Genomic DNA, 16,211 nt, shown 5'->3' on the forward strand with positions numbered 1-16,211 from the left:
TGTGGGGTTCACAGGATGAGCTACAGGGGAGCCTACTGCGGCCCCAGGATGAATAACAGGGACTTTCCAAAGGGAGGTCCCCAGGCCTGTGTGAAACCACCCGGATCCTGATTTCTATTAACTTCCTCCAAACATAAGCTCCTCCTAGAGAAAGGGGTCATTGGAAATTGCAGCTTTACAAACTGTCACGGCGCTCAAGAAAGATGCTCCCCGCCACGCACACAGGCCACACACACGCAGTGCCCGGCGGCGGGGGGCGGGGGCGGGGGACTGTGAGTGAGAGCAGTTCGGACACGCTCTCCAGGACTCTGCTTCACTCTGATCCTGATGTGTAAGGTCCACTCCACTGGTTCCCTTCTCATGGGCATCTCAGTGCCCCAGGCAGCTCAGGCCAGCCTTGCTTTCCACACCTGCCCGCCCCCCAGGGCTGCGGCTCCCCCAGCTGACTCTCAGGCCGCCAGCTGGTCCCACCTGTGCCCTATGTCTGCACCCCCCCAGGTCCCCATGCCCAGGTATGTGCCCCCCAGGTTTCTGTCCTCAGGTCTCTGTCCCCAGGTCTGTGCCCCCCCCAGGTCTGTGCCCCCCTAGGTCTCTATCCCCCCAGGTCTCTGTCCCCAGATCTGCCGCCACCAAGCCTGCACCCCCCCCCCAGTTCAGAACCCTCCCCCCAATGACAGGGCTGCTACATGGCCCATGGCTCTCGTTCTTTCCTTCAGGCTTTGCAGCACCAGGCGAGTCTGGCTCCACATACTTTCGGGCGTGTGCCCTGGGCACCCGTGAGAGGCATGGGGCCCCCAGACGCCCGCGAGCCTGCAGTCAGTGCAGCCTGGGCTGTTCCCACAGGGAGGGGCAGATAAGGGCCGCAGCACGCCCACCCGAGAACGGCGCGTGGAGCCTGCAGAGGGCATCTGTGTGCGCGGCCCAGCATGTGGCCCTGGGAGGTGCCGCCCAGCGAGCCCCGGAGTGGAAGGCAGTGCGTTAGGGGTTGGGCATCCTCCCCACAGACGCCGGCACAGGGCCGGGCTGGCCGCGCAGGGGCACCCCCGGGGCTGAGGGTTAGCAGGGGGCTCAACCAAGGCAATCACCGAGTTCAGAGGAAGACACACGTCCCGAACTTCAGGCCTTTCCAGCACAGGAAGAGGTGGGAACAGAGGGCGTGTCAAGCAGTAGGTCAGACGCAGAGGAAATCCGCACCGTGCCTCGCACTCTGCTTTCACGTGCTGGAAAGTGAGGGTATCACGGAGAATCCGGGGGAAAGAGGCGCTTGGAGGCCGGCCGGGCATGGACGTGGGGCGGGGGGAGCTGCGGCCTGGGTCCATGCTGGCTGGCCCTGTGGCCTCTCCCGGGCCTGCTTTCAGGGAAGGGAAGGGAGGGTGTGTACCTTACTGCACGGCGCCTGTGGCTTTGAGCACAAGCATCCCCACTTCCTGAGACCCCGGGGCGGGAGGGGGCACACGACGGATTCCCAGACGGCGGACAGGACACTGAGTCGGCCACCTGGAAGCTTCACAGGGCAGACGGGCGGGACGGGAACCCCAAACGTAGCTGCTGGACCTTGTGAGGCCAGTGAGCTGCGAGGAGCTCCGGGCAGGCCCAGGGCTGGGCAGGGCATGCATCCCGCGGCGGCCAGAAGCTGTGAACAAGGCCACTCCGGACACACACAGTGAGCCTGCTCGGAGGAGCTGTTGGCCCGGAGCCTCAGCCCCACCCGGTAACCAGGATCACTCTGTCCTCTGGTGCCTGGGGGCTCCTCGGGGCACCCCACCGGCCCACCTCCTCACCTTGGTGCCCGGGCTGCAGTCACCACACACAACGCCTCGCACCTGCTCCCGAGACCCTCCAGGTGGAAATGCAGGCCCAGCAGCTGGTCTGGGTCCCATCCCCCCCATGAGGCCCTGGACCGACTCTGGGCAGGGCCAGGAGCTCCTCTAACTGTCCCGGCGCCCAGCACAATGTGGCAGAGAGTGCCACACTGTGATTAGGCCAGTGCACCCAAACCTGATGCACACGCCACCATCATGCAGAAATCCAGAGTCCAGTAGAATCGTGTGGATGAAGTTTGTGAAGTTCCCCAGAATGCTGAGCCCAGGCGGGTCTCACCAACAGGAGCCAGCCGCCCAGGAGGGCCAGGAGCACAGCACGTGGGGGAGCATGGGGGACGGGCCCCTGGCAGGGGGGTGGGCGTTCGGACTTTCCTCTCAACTCTTGGATTTAACGCTCGCAGACTGGACTCTCCTCCCAATCTCCCACTGCTGCACTGAAGTCAGAGGTGCTGCGGGGCAGCACCCACCCCTCAGCCATCGGCGGTGATGTGTGCTCAACCCAGGGAGGGACTGGGCCCCCAGGTGGGTGGAGCCCAGGGTAAGGCTGGTCCGCACCCTCGGTGGGGGTGTCCCAGCGCCCAAGGGCCTGAGTCCAGGGGCCTGCTGACACAAGTGGGCGCAAAGCCTCGGGCCCAGCTCCTCGTGGGCTTGAGCCCAAGTCCTGGGGGCCAAGCTGCCATCCGGCACGCACACCCTGTGTGCCCCACGGATGTAGGTCACCGCCCCTGGATCCTGCGATCTCTTCCGGGCAGACCTGCAGCTTCACAGGGCCCTGTTGTCCTGCACACGGCTCCTGGGGGGCCTCCGAGCACCCCCATCTTGCAGAGGAGGCTCTGCTTCTCGGGCCATTCAGTCCTGGGTCTTGGCACCATCTGACTGCGGGCTCTGGCCACAGGTCTGCGCGGGAGGCTGGGACCCACTGAGTGAGCCGAGGTCGGAGGCCGCTGCGGGAACCACAGGCCTGTCCTAGACCCTGGAGGAAGGCAGGGAGGGGTCCTCCCAGAGTGGACACTCTACTGTGGGGAACCAGACTCCAGGCCAGCAAACAAATATGGTGCCAGGTGCCTGGGAGGAAGATAAAGCAGGAAGCGGAGGGGGGGTGTTACTTTTTGCAAGGCCCAGAGATGAGGTTGTGAGCTGGGGGTTCCTGGATTACGGTTGACAGAGACCAGACGGCTGCATCCTTACAGGGGATTCATGTCGCTGTGTGGCGCTGTGGGCACGCTCCCCGCCCGAGAGACACCTCCGACGTCACAGGTAAAAGGAAAAGGCAATTTGGCCCCCATGGTCCTGTGGTTTATATGCCTCCTTGTCAGGAACCTAAGCGCCGCAGGAAGGAGCTGTGCCTGCAAGGAGGCGGCCGGCTGTGAGCACAGCACCCACCAGAGCCCTCCTGCCATGCAGGCACGGGCACAGGATCTCCCTGGTACAGATGAATATTTAAAACACAAAGGTCTGAGAATATTTATTCTTCAAGGAAGGCTTTTATGTTGCCAACCTGGCAATCACAAAGCACGGCATTGCTATGAAAACAAGGCATCTTGACGTCGACTGACCGCGAGCAGAGGGAGGTCCTAACTCTATCCAAGCAGGTGGAGGAGTGGCTGCCGGGTCCTTTGCAAGGGCTGCTGGTGTGCCCCAGGGTCACCGACAAGCCAAGTGATCCTGGCACCATTTTCTTCACGTGTCTTAGCGTGAAGTCCAGCGCCCAGACCGAACTCCCCACAGGGGCTCTGACATTCTCCGAGGTTCTTGGCCACCACCAGGCTGCACGAGGAGCCAGACCATCGCCGGGGGAAAGGCCAGGAGCTTTTCCAGGGGTGCCCTCGGCACTCCCACAGCTTGATCCAGTGGGACTCACGCAAATCTTTCTGGTTTCCCTGCGACCCGGCCCGACCCGACCCTCTGGCCTGGCCACTGGGACACGGGTGGCTGGAGGGAGAATCCGAAGCAAGGTTAGGTGATCTCTGAACACTGCCGATTGGAGCTCAGCACTCGTCCTCAGTACCCAACAACAAGGTCTTAGGGGAGCTGTGGGTCCCCGTGAGATCCCGGGTTTGAAATGCAGCCCTTTCGTAAGCCGGCGCCCCCAGCGAGGAAAGCAAGAGAGAAGGTGAGCCCAGGGAGAGTAAAAATAAAACTGCTGCAGAGCTGTGAGTCATGCTGCTGTGACAGGTGACACAGTGCCCGCACCACAGGGTGGGGGAGGGGAACCCACAGCCCCCCAGAGGCCAGCCTGCTCCCGATGCCCCTGGCCCGGGTCCTCACGGCCGTGGGGCCCGTGTGGAGTGACCGGCCCATGGCCGCAGGACAAGTCCGTTCCCACCCGCCTCCCTGTCACCCAAGAAAGACCCAGCCCTCCGAGCGTCCTTGGGTGAATTCCATACCAGAAGTTGGGATTTATTTGGAAAGCTGCAATCATAAATCAAATGTCACAAGCTGCTGAAACTCATTCAGAAGTTGATGACTCTTTGTCAAACAACCTATGACCCAGAAAACTCCCGGAGAAAACCATCCAGTCCCACTGAGGCTGGTCCCCTGCAGAGTTCGCGTGGCCCCTGTGGAAATCCTTGCCCAGCCCTCCCCGGCCAGCACGGGTCCCCTCCCTGGCTCCGCAGGACACATGGGCCAGCCACCTGTGTAAGTGGTCGCCAGACAGTCTCCTTAGAGGCACTGCTGAGGCCCCGACCTGCTGGCCACCACCTGCCCTCCCAGGCCACCGGCACACACCACGGCAGACACTGTGCCCAGCCTTCCAGGTCCCGACCCCTGCCAGTTCTCAGAGCCACTCAGCAAGGGATGCTCTCCTTATACCGGCGAGGAAACAGCTGGGGAGTCTCGGCAGACTCCGGGGGAAGGACCACGGGCCCCTCGGGACACAAGAGAAGGGACCGTGGGGACCCAGCACCGCAACCCGAAGATCCAGGCCTCAGAGCCTGCCCTTCCGTCCGCCTGGGACGCTGCTGCGCCCCGCTGCCTCCCGGCCGCCTGCTCAGCCCTCCTCCGGGAAGCCTGGGCTGGCCCCTCCACGTGCTCCCCATCCTGGCCATGCCCGCTCGCCCGCGGGCCCCAGCCGTGGGACACCAGGCTCAGTGCCCCACCCAAGGGCGGCGGGGAGAAACACGCTCACCCTGGCTCTTCCGAGGACAGACACAGCTAGGGTGTGGCGCCAGCCCAGAAACAGTGCTGAGGCCTCTGGGCGGGCCTAGGTTCCGGAACAGTCCCCCTTCTCATGCTCAGGAATGAGCCTGGGGACCTGAGTGACTGGAGGCCTGAAGCCCAGGGGTGCTGATGCCTTCCCGCGCCCCCGCCGGGCTCCAGGGGAGACCGCCCCCACGTCTGCTTCCAGGAAAACCTTCCGTGTCAGCTCCAAGGCCCGCCACAGTTTACCCTGGGTCAGCCGGCTACCACGTCTGGAGCTGTGAGCGGCAGTTGGATGATGACATCCTCAGACAGCGCCGGGAACCTTCATAAACGAGTGATTATGGCAACAGCCTGATCAATAAGGACCTCTGCCGGCTGGGGCCCCGCCCCTCCAGGGCCTGCAGGGGCCGTCTGCACAGGCGCCCGCCCCCTCCCGTGGCTGTGGGTGGCATGCCTCCCCCGGGGGCGCCCAGTGGGGTCCTGCTGCTCAAGGCCCCCCACCCCTGGCCACCTCCCTGTCCCAGGTGCTAGGCCCCCACCAAGTCCACCATCAGGGACGGCCTCGAGCACCTCAATAGCACCCCGGGGGCTCCCAGTTCAGCCTTGGGACCCAGGAGCAAGGTGGAGGCCGCCATGGCTCAGGGTGGGGCGCCAGGGAAGGAGAGAAACAGGCCTTCGGAGCAGCTGAGGCCGGTCTACCCAGCAAAGCCAACTGGCCCGGGGCCTGGTGTTGACTGGGCTCTGCCTTGTCCCCTCAGCACTTCCAGGAGCCCCAGCATATGTGGGCTCCAGGGTTGGGATGCAGGTGCCTCCCCGGTGCCCCGGAGGGAGAATTGGGCCAAGGAAGGGGCAGAGTGAAGCCAGCTCTGGAGGACCAGCAGCCCCCCGGCCTGCATCAGCAAGAGCCCAGCCCACCCAGGGAGCAGGGTGCAGACCGACCCAGTGAGGCCTGGTCCGGGGCAGACGGTCAGAGCCGGCCCTGCATCCTGGGTGGCCACAGCTGCCCTCGAGAGTAGCTCTGGCCACACGTGGCCAGTCCACCAGGAGGCTGGCTCCCCGTGGAGGGTCCGGGGGCCCCCAGGTCCCCAGGGGAATGGAGAAATTCCATGGAGAGAAGTCAGAGGTCAGCACTTGGTGGGAGATGCTTGGCTAGGCCAAGGGCTGAAGAAAGCCCTGTCCCTCTGTCTGTCTTTCCATCTGCCTGTCTGCCCATCTGCTGCCGCTGGGCTTGGAGTATGGCCCTGCCATGCCCCCTCCCACCTTCCCCACAGAGAGGGGGCTCCTGGGGAGGCTAGAGCAAGGGGGCACCGGGATGCCCAGGCCACCAAGCAGCAGTGCCCAGAAGGGGAACTGGGGGGGGGAGACTAGCAAGAGTGGGGGGGGCATGCATGCTGAGAAGCGTGTTCAAAAGTGAAGGGAATGAGGACACAAAATCTAGCTGGCGGGTGCCCTGCGGGGGGATAGAGGATGGGGTCATCAGCAGCGTTTGAGCTCGGGCTGGGGCAGGGTCCAGGATGTGGATGCCAACCGCACATTGGAAAATCAGGAGATGCATTTCGGGACCTCGGCCTCGCTGGAGGAAATGTGCGCGGGCCGGAGGGAGCGGAGGGAGGAGGGAACCCGGGGAGGTGCCCACGGTGAGAGACGCACCACGGACAAGATGACCCACGAGACCGCCAGAAGGCGGAGACAACACAAGGGCCCAGCCGCTCGTGAGTGGGTAGGCACGATGCGCCCGCCGCACGATGCGTGTGACTGCCGCTGAGCGGAACCGTGCTCTGACGCCCGCTGCAACGAGGACGGACCTTGAAACCCTGGTGCTGAGCGAGGGGGGCCCGCCACAAACCCCGCACGCTGCGCGAGGCCACGGTCCAGGGACTGGGGGTGGCCAGGGGCTGCCGGGGGCACAGTGTTTCCTGGCGGAAGATGTCCTGGGACTGGACGGAGGAGGTGGTTGTGCTGCCCGATGGCTCCCTTTAAAATGGCAAATTTTAGGTTACATGAATTTCGTTTCAGTAAAAAAAACAATAATCATTGTTTTTGAAAGTGAGCCACTACTGCGTGGGCTGAGGCCAGGTCGGGGGGAAGCCCGTCGTTGGTGGCCCCACGCAGACGGCCCCGCCGTGCGTGTCGGAGTTCAGGGCAGACTCTGTGCAGAAGGAGGGGTGCCCCGGGGGCATGGACTCATCGGCAGGTGGGGCGGGGGTCCGAGGAGGGAGGGCGTATGCGGGCCAAACCAGCCAGGCCACACTCACGCACACGCTTGCACCGGCCCTCACCTTCGGCAGGGGGACCAGTCCAATTTGAATGGGGCTCCTATTTCAAGGTGATCACCTTAGGTGGGGGGCCACGGGGTGGCACACTCATTAACCCCATCTTTGCTTAATGGAATAGATCAAGGGTGTAGCTAGGGCAGCTTCGCTCTGACCCCCTTGCTTCAGAACCACATTGAACTATGTTAAATTTGAGCAAACTCAAGCCCCACCATCAAATCTGTATTTTATTTACACTCAGCCCTGTTTTGAAAAAAGGATTGCAGGCCGTGCTCCATTTCCTCGGCATAGGAGGGCAGCAGGTCGTCTGGGAGGACGTGAGCCTGCATCCTGCCCACAGCAGCCACCCTCTGGAAGGAGCCAAAGGGCTGACCAAGCAGGCTCCGCTCTCTTCTGCCCAGAAGCCCCCGGTCACACTGCCCAGGCCGGGCCCATCGGCGTGAAGCTGTCCGACCGCAGCCAGCCCTAGGCTTCTGGATCGCGGAACAAGTGTCCCCCACGGTGGCAGGGCCGAGACAGCAGCCTGGAGGGTCAGGCCAGACCGTCCTGCGGCGCCACGGGAACAAGGAGCCGGCAAAGCGGACAGAGGACGAGGCCAGTCAGCACTCCCTGAGACTCCCCCGTGACACTGTCAGATTCTCTGTTTCTCTGGCCGACACATTCTCTTCTTACTCAAGTCCCCTCGAGTTCAGCTTCCTGAGGTAAGGCTGCCTGACTTAGACCAGAGCCCCTGTGCCCACGCTGCCCGGTCTGAGTCCTTCCTTCGTCCTGCATGTCTACCAAACGAGTGCCGGCCTTCCTCACTTAGGCTTCACGGTGGACACATACTCCGTGGAGGCAGCCACCGCCGGCTGCGACCTACCTCCTCTAGGGGCCCCTGCTCTTCCATCTCCATTGCCGATCCGTCTGTCCGGTCCCGCAGAATCACCGTAGGGCTGTTTGTTCCCTTGGAGTTCAGTGACTCTGTACATCAGCCCTGAGAAAACTGACATTTTTATGGCACTTGCATCCATTCAGATACTTTGTCCTCACCTACTTAGGACATTCTCCGCGTAGATGTTGTGCACGTTTTCTTAGTGGCCGCTAACCGTACGAGGTACTTTCCCAGCTTTATCGAGGTGTAAGTGACACACCATAGGGTGAACGAGGGGCAAGCGTGGGACTGGGTTGGTTCTGACATCTGCGCACTTGCATACATCCCCACAGCCAGGAACTGCTGGTCTCTGCATACCGCCAGGGGAACAGAGTGGGGAGGGTGCACTCGGAACAGATACTGACAAAAACACCCAGAGCGTATTAACAACTCCACAAACCAGTAAGAAAAAGACATAAAACAACAGAAAACAGTCAAGTTCGTGAACAGGCACTTCACAACAGATGCCCAAGTGCCCACACAACATGGACGCGAGCTCAACGTCTCAGTGACCAGGGAAATGAAACTCAGCAGAGCGGGAGACCGCTCCACATCCACTAGAATGACCGAAGCCAGACACACTGGCCACACAGAGGCGGGAGGGATGTGAGCAGCTGGTGTTCACGTACGCTGCCAGGGAGTGAAGGTGAACAATGAGCACCCCACGGCCCAGCCGGTGCTCACCCACAGATACAGACACACGCCCGCCAAAAGAGAGAATGTAAAGCAGACTCCCCACCGGGTGGGGAGCCTGACACGGGACTCGATCCCACAACCCTGAGATCTTGACCTGAGCCAAAACCAAAAGTCGGATGCTTAATCAACTGAAGCAGCCAGGCACCCCAAGACCGATTTTCTTAAAAAAAGAGAGAAAACACAAACATTAAGAGTTTTACAAAGACGATGTTGTTATGGATCCTACAGGCATCTACAGGATGATTTAGAAAGATCATGAACAACTAACTTTATATCAACAAATTATATTATGTGGATGAAATGGAGAGATTCCTTGAAATACACAATTTATCAAACTAATACAGAAACATACCACCTGAACAGTCTCAGGTCTGCTTTTCTGAAATAATGCATTCATAATCCAAAACCACCCTATAAAAAAGAACTCCAGCCCAGATGGCTTCACTGGTGAATTATATGAAATTTTTAAGGAAGAAACAATCTCACACTAACTCATTTAGAAAACAGAGAAATTGAGCACTTTCTGACTTGTTTTATGAGATCAGTGTTTTCCTGACAGCAGAGCCTGATAAGGTCATTACAAAAGAAAACTGCAGACCAATATTTCCCATGAGCATGGATGCAAAATTCCTTAACAAAATACTAGCAAATTAGCAGCAATATAAAAAATATAATACATCACGACTGATGAGGTACATGCCAGGAAAGCAAGGTTGGTTTAACTGTGAAAACCAATGGCTTAAGGTCACTGCACTAACAGGATGAAGAAGGACAACCCTATGGCCACCTCCGTAAATGCAGGAGATGCACTTGACAACACATAGAGCCGTCTGTGATGAGGACTCTCTGCAAACGAGAACAGAACCTCTCAACCGCCCTACCACATTTAACTGAGGTGCACTGAACGCTCCCCCTCCGAGATGGGGAACGAGGTGAGGCTGTCCGCTCTCATCATTTTCTCTAATGCTATGCTGCCCTGGCCAATGACATAGGAGAAGAAGCTAAAAATAAAGAATGGAAGACGGCATAGCGGTCTATGGAGAAGATCCTAAGGACTCTACGAAACACTTCCAGAGCTAACAAGCGAATTAAGCAAGGTCACATGATAGATACATGGTCTATACATAAAATTTTTTGGATTTCTAATATAATATCAACAAACTATTAGAAAAATGAGATTTTCCAAATCCCACCTGTACCAAAGTCATTACATATGTAGGAATATGTCTAAGAAAGATGTGCAAGACCCTTACACATAACACTGCAAAACACAGAGATTTACAGAGGACCCAAGTAAGTGGAGAGGTGCCCCAGGTCAGAACAGTGAACAGCAAGTGGCTACTTCTTCCCAAAGGTATCTATAGAATTAGTGGAATTCCAGTCAAAGCCCCAGTTGGCTTTTTTTGATAGAAATGTGTGGGCAGACACTAAAATTTATATGGAAATGGAAATGACCTAGAATAGTAAAAAAATAATCCTAAAAAAAAAAAGAGCAAAGTAGGAGGACTTCACTACCTGATTTTAAGACTTAACATAAGGGTACAGTAATCGGGACAGTGGGATGCAGTATGGGGGCAGTTGCAGGGCGATGCAACAGACAGGTCACCACATCCTGGTTTTCACAAAGGCGCTGACATAAGTCTGTGCGGCAACGTGGGCCTTCAAACAATGAGTATCCATGAGGAAAAATACTAACTATGGCCTGCCCCTCATGCCATACCCAGCAACTAATTCTAGATGAATTCCAAACATACACATAGAACAACTCCTGGAAGAAACGACATTTTTGCAACCTGAAAAGAGGCAAAGATTTCTCATGCCGGAAACACTAACCGTAAAGAAATTAATAAACTGTGCTTCATCCAAATTAAAAACGTCTGCTCTTTCAGAGACACTATGAAGGAAATGAGAAGTCAAACACAGCAGGATGAGTATTTGCAAATACACATGCCCAACCAAGGACTTGTAACCAGATTATATAAAGAACTCCTTCAAATCAATAAGAAAATGACTGCCAACGTGAAGATGAGGGGAAGTCTTGGACAGACGTTCAGAAAGGGGGACAGAGGAGAGGCCAGCCAGCACGGGTCTGCACCTCCAACCCAACAAGGTCCCCCACACCCCACAGCACAGCCCGTGCGCTAGACCGACACCACCAAGTGTCGCACGCATGTGAGCGGCTCAGCCCCCCACCGCTGGTGCGGATGGAGCCCGCCGGTCCCTTGGGCCACCTCCCACAGACCTACACGTGCACTTCCCTCGTGCCCCCAGCCACCGCCTTCCCAGACATTTCCCAGGAGAAAGCAAACAGACGTCTACACAGCAACGTTCTCTGCAACCTTATCGGTAACAGCCACATACTGAAGACAACCAAACATCCACCAGGGGAGAGCGGAGAGAGACGCTCTGTTATATCTGTACAACGAAACGCTTCTCGGGGCGCCTGGGTGGCTCAGTCGCTAAGCGCCTGCCTTCGGCTCAGGTCATGATCCCGGGCTCCTTACTCGGCGGGAAGCCTGCTTCTCCCTCTCCCACTCCCCCTGCTTGTGTTCCCTCTCTTGCTGTCTCTCTCTGTCAAATAAATAAATAAAATCTTAAAAAAAAAAAAAAGAAACGCTTCTCAGCGGCTTTCTTGTAAGATCCGTAACAACGTGGACGAATCTCAAACCACTGCATCCAACAAAAGAAGCCAGATTTAAAAGAGCACATACCATATAGTTCCATCCCGTAAGTCTGAGCACAGGCAAAACTAGTCCAGGGTGACAGAACCTCCGGGGCGGAGGGGGCTGTGCGGAGCAGAGAGCAGGAGGCAGCTTTCTAGGTGACGTCAGGAGGCCCTGTGTCCTAGGGGGTCCTGGTTACATGGGCGTACACGTGTCATAACTTCAGGTCTCTGCATCCTACCGTAATTACACCCCCTGTACAAATACATCAAAAAGAGATGGTGGCTATTTTCCAGAGGGGTGGTTTTAGGTATCCAATCTGCTATACTGCAGGATGGAGCCATTCCCCACATGAGTGCAGGAAACTGGGGGTCAGAGACGGCCACCAGCAGACAGAGCAGTGGGTCAGAATCCAGTCTCCAGGACCCATATGCACCTGTGCCCGGGGCAGATGGGATGGGCCAAACCCAGGACACTGAGCTGGGGGTGAGGGGGCTGGTGTAAGGAGCAGCTCGTTCGTGGCGGGGGTGGGGAGTTGGTCAGAAAGTTCTTTCTGGAGGACATGGGTATTTGAAGTGGGCTCAGCTGGTGGGAAGGGGCTCCAAGGAGAGTGCCAACATGAAGCCCACATCATGGGAGCAGGGGCTGGTGGGGGGACCCCAGAGGCTGAACCAGCAGGCCTGGCTGCCAGCCCTGGGGCTTGGAGCTGAGGTGGGGAGGTCAGGAGGAGCCGCAGCCACTGCTTCTGCCGCTCCCCGCTGGCACTGGGGGCGAGGCCCTCTCTGAGGGGCAGCGAGGCTAGGTGGGGGCAGCTGTGTGGGGTGCCCTCCCCAGCCCCTGCCGCAGTGGAGCAGACCCGGCTAGACCAGCTGGGCCACAGAGCCCCAGCGGGAGCAGGTTAGCTCTGAGACTGCTCTGTCAGCGGTGGCCAGGGTAACCCCACACAGCCCAGCACTCAGACTCAGGACCAGCCTGGGCCCACCCAGAACCACTGCCCTCCCCCCACTCCGCCCCAGGGACTGTGCCCACACAATGTGCCCCGGGCTCAGTGTGGACAGAACTCAGCAGCCGCACCCGGGGCCATTCCTCTTTAGAAGCAGGGTGCTGGGTGCAGGCTGCTGGTCTCCTTTTGAGGTTCCTTTGAAAACTGACCAAAATGGAGAATCTGCACAGCACAAAATTCATTTTTATTCTGGAGCCCAATGATACACCTCAGATCACACCTGTGTGTATACATGCCTGTGGATGCAGCTCTGTGCACGTGTGTGCATGTGTGCTTATGTCTGGGTGTGCGTGTATGTGTGTGCCTGTGGGTGCAGCTCTGTGCCTGTGCATGCGTGTGCACGTGTACAGGTGCGTGTGCATGCGTGTGCATGTGTATGGGTGTGTGTGCATGTGTGTAGGTGTATCTGTGCATGTGTGCACACATGTACGTGTGTGCATGTGTACAGGTGTGTGTGCGTGCATACGTGTGTACGTACATACGTGTGTGCACGTGTGCACGTGTGCATGTGTGCACATGCATAAATGTGTGCATATGTACAGGTGTGTGTGCATGCATAAATGTGTGCATATGTACAGGTATGTGTGCATGTGTACGGGTGTCTGTGCATGTGTGTGTACGTGTACAGGTGTGTGTGCTTGCATACATGTCTGTGTGCCTGTGGGTGCAGCTCTGTGCACGTGTGTGGTGTGTGCTTGTGTCTGGGTGTGCATGTGTGCATGCATGTGTGTGTCTGTGGGTGCAGCCCTGTGCCTGTGCAGGCATGTGCATGCGTACGTGTCCGTGCATGTGTGCAGATGTACGTGTGCCCGTGCATGCGTGTGCACGTGTATGGATGTGTCTGTGTGCATGTGCGTGCACGTGTACGGGTGTGTCTGTGCATGTGTGTGCATGTGTACGGGTGTGTGTGCATGCATGTGCACGTGTACAGGTGTCTGTGTGAGCATGTGTACATGTGTCTGTATGCAGGTGTGTGCATTCGTATGTGTGTCTGTGCATGTGTGTGCATGTGTGTGGGTGTCTGTGTAAGCACGTGTACAGGTGTCTGCATGTGTGTGCATGTGTACGGGTGTGTCTGTGCATGTGTGTGCATGTGTACGGGTGTCTGTGCGTGTGTGAGCTTATGTACACGTCTGTATGCATGTGTGTGCATGTGTACTGGTGTGTGCATGCGTGTGCACGTGTATGGGTGTGTCTGTGCATGCGTGTGCACGTGTACGGGTGTCTGTGTGAGCACGTGTACATGTGTCTGTATGCATGTGTGTGCATGCGTACATGTGTCCATGCATGTGTGTGCATGGAGGCCCTACACAAACTCTCTCAGGGTGTGGCTTTACTGAACAGCCGGCCCCACAGGTCTGACGGACACATCCAGCCTGCAGGCTGCATTGGGATCCTGGCAACATCTACGCCGTGGGAAAGAGATGCAGGATGAAGATGCCAGACCCACCCCCAGAGAGCTCGGGAAGTCCTGCGAGCTGAGCTGCTACGGGGAGGGAGGTGCCCGGGGAAAGCTGTCCAGGGAGCACAAGGCCTCACAGCTGTTTATCACCCCGACGCCCTGCTATGAGCTGCTGCTGTATGGAGGACTGATTCATCCCCAAGGCACGAAGGCCCTTTGCTGAGCTGACGAGAGTCATACTCCCACGTGTCAGCTTACACACTGAGAGCCGCCAGGCCCTGGGCTGCCCCAGGGCCCCACCCAGCTGGGGTGCCTGAACCGTACCCAGGCAGAGGTGGGGCTGTCCCGGGTCCCTTCAGCTCCTGCGGCCCCAGCATCGACCATCAGTTAATATCCTACATAGTCCCTTACTCCTCACCAAGAATCAGCGACTATCTAGCCAGCCTTCTAAAGGCTTTCAAACAAACGAATGGGATTTGGATGGTGCTTTCTGCGTTCACTACATGGCCTCGCCCAGAGGACAGCCTCCAACCAGGACAGGAGCTGCTTGTCCCAAAATGTGCTCTGAGGTTCTGCTCCGTGTCCCTGGTGGATCCAGGCTGGGGTGACACTGGTGCCACCCAGCAAGTTATCCTGCGACACCCAGCCTGGTCCCCTGCACCCGAGAGGCTTGTTGAGTGAATGACTTGAGGGAACCAGTGAGTGAGTGAGTGAGTAGGAGGCACGTCTCTGCCTGGGGTCCCAGGGCCGGCTTCCCCAGCACAACCTGCCCGGCCACCACAAGCCAGTCTGCCCGAGGGTGTGGCCATGCTTGGACCTGGATGCCTCCCAGGGTCCGAGGGCTCGGGGCGGAGGGACTGGTCTGGGGCTCCGCTGGCCTGAGGAGAGGCTGACAGCCAGCCCTGGCCCAGTGCTCAGCAGAGGGCAGCCCAGCATCTCAGTCAAGCCGAGCCCACGCTGCGTTCACATAAACAGAAGCAATGCAGCATTGTTAAGGAAAAGTTGTTATTTTAAATTTCATCTCACAGTAAGTGCATGGTTTTATGTCAGACCTTTTCTTTGAAAAGAAATCTGTACATGATTTGGATCGAAAGTCGAGATTTAAAGATTAATAAACCACATGGCTGTTTGTTTTGCAGGGAATGAGTGTTGACAAAGCCTTTTAGCAGGATCTAGAGGCTAACACGCCAGGCTGACATTTACCCAAGACTTGGGAATCTGATGGAGCCTGACCATGGAGCCATCCCCTGCCTCTTGTCCAGGCAGACGCTTGCCACCTCAATCCCCAGGCACTGGCCTGTCCGCAGAATGAACCTGAGCAAATGCAAGCCAGAGCAGCACGGGTCCAGAGCAGGAAGGGCCCTTGTACCTCCCCAGCGTGATGCCCCCACAGCAGCTGGGGCCTCTCTGGCTCAGAGCCATCCACTGGGCAGCACCAGCCTGGCAGGCTGGTCGCTTCCCCCCAGGAGCACTGGCTGGGGCTGAGGCACTCTCCCCTCTACTCTCTGGAGGACATCCCAACTGCAGAGACAGGCCTGCTGCACCCCAGAAGTGAAGGCTGTGACAGGGACCCTAAGGAATCAGCCCGCGGCCCCGAGCCCCGGGGACCCGGCCTCTAACTCAACAGGGCTTCCTTGAGACACCAAAGGGGGCCCAGGTCCAGGGCCCTGTCCCCAGCTCCTGCCACACCTCCACTGGCCGCCCAACAGCCGCGGGGGCAGCTCCCGCTCTGGGCGCACCGGCATCCAGCCGCAGGTGTTCACGCACAGCCGGGTGGATGCCTACCTGCAGGACAAGCTGGTGCCCACAGGCAAGAGGGAGGTGAGCAACAGCGAAGGAGCCCCATCCCTGCTGCAGGAGGCACGTGGCGCCATGCGCACAGGCCAGCACACTGAGGAGAGCCCAGTGTAGCCCGTGAGCCCCGCCGCCGAGTCCAGTGTCCCCTTGTACCTCAGCCTGTTTCCCTTGACACACTTCCTCCAACAACGAGCTGGCATGGCACCAGCAGACCCCGTGTGGCCACCCCCTGCGGCCCAGACCTAATCATCTACATCCGTGATTTTAAATATGTATTTATTTATTGGGGGAGCAGAGGGAGAGAGAATCACAAACAGACTTTGCGCACTGAGCACAGAGCCTGATGTGGGGCTTGATCTCACAACCCTGAGATCATGACCTGAGCTGAAATCAAGGGTCAGACACTTAACTGACTGAGCCAGGTGCCCCTGCATCCCTGATTTTAAATTGGACAGCCAGGGGGTTTGGGGCCACTGGACCCCCACCCCTGCCCCCTG

The 16,211-nt window shown here is 58.2% G+C and overlaps 1 protein-coding gene across 3 annotated transcripts in view; it reads right to left on the reverse strand.

Moving 5' to 3' along the window:
• STK32C (serine/threonine kinase 32C) overlaps window positions 1-16,211 on the reverse strand; it is a 71,786-nt gene that overhangs the window by 30,211 nt on the left and 25,364 nt on the right. The window lies entirely within an intron of this gene.

Source organism: Zalophus californianus, chromosome 15 (genome assembly GCF_009762305.2).
Source record: "Zalophus californianus isolate mZalCal1 chromosome 15, mZalCal1.pri.v2, whole genome shotgun sequence".
Classification (NCBI taxonomy): domain Eukaryota; kingdom Metazoa; phylum Chordata; class Mammalia; order Carnivora; family Otariidae; genus Zalophus; species Zalophus californianus.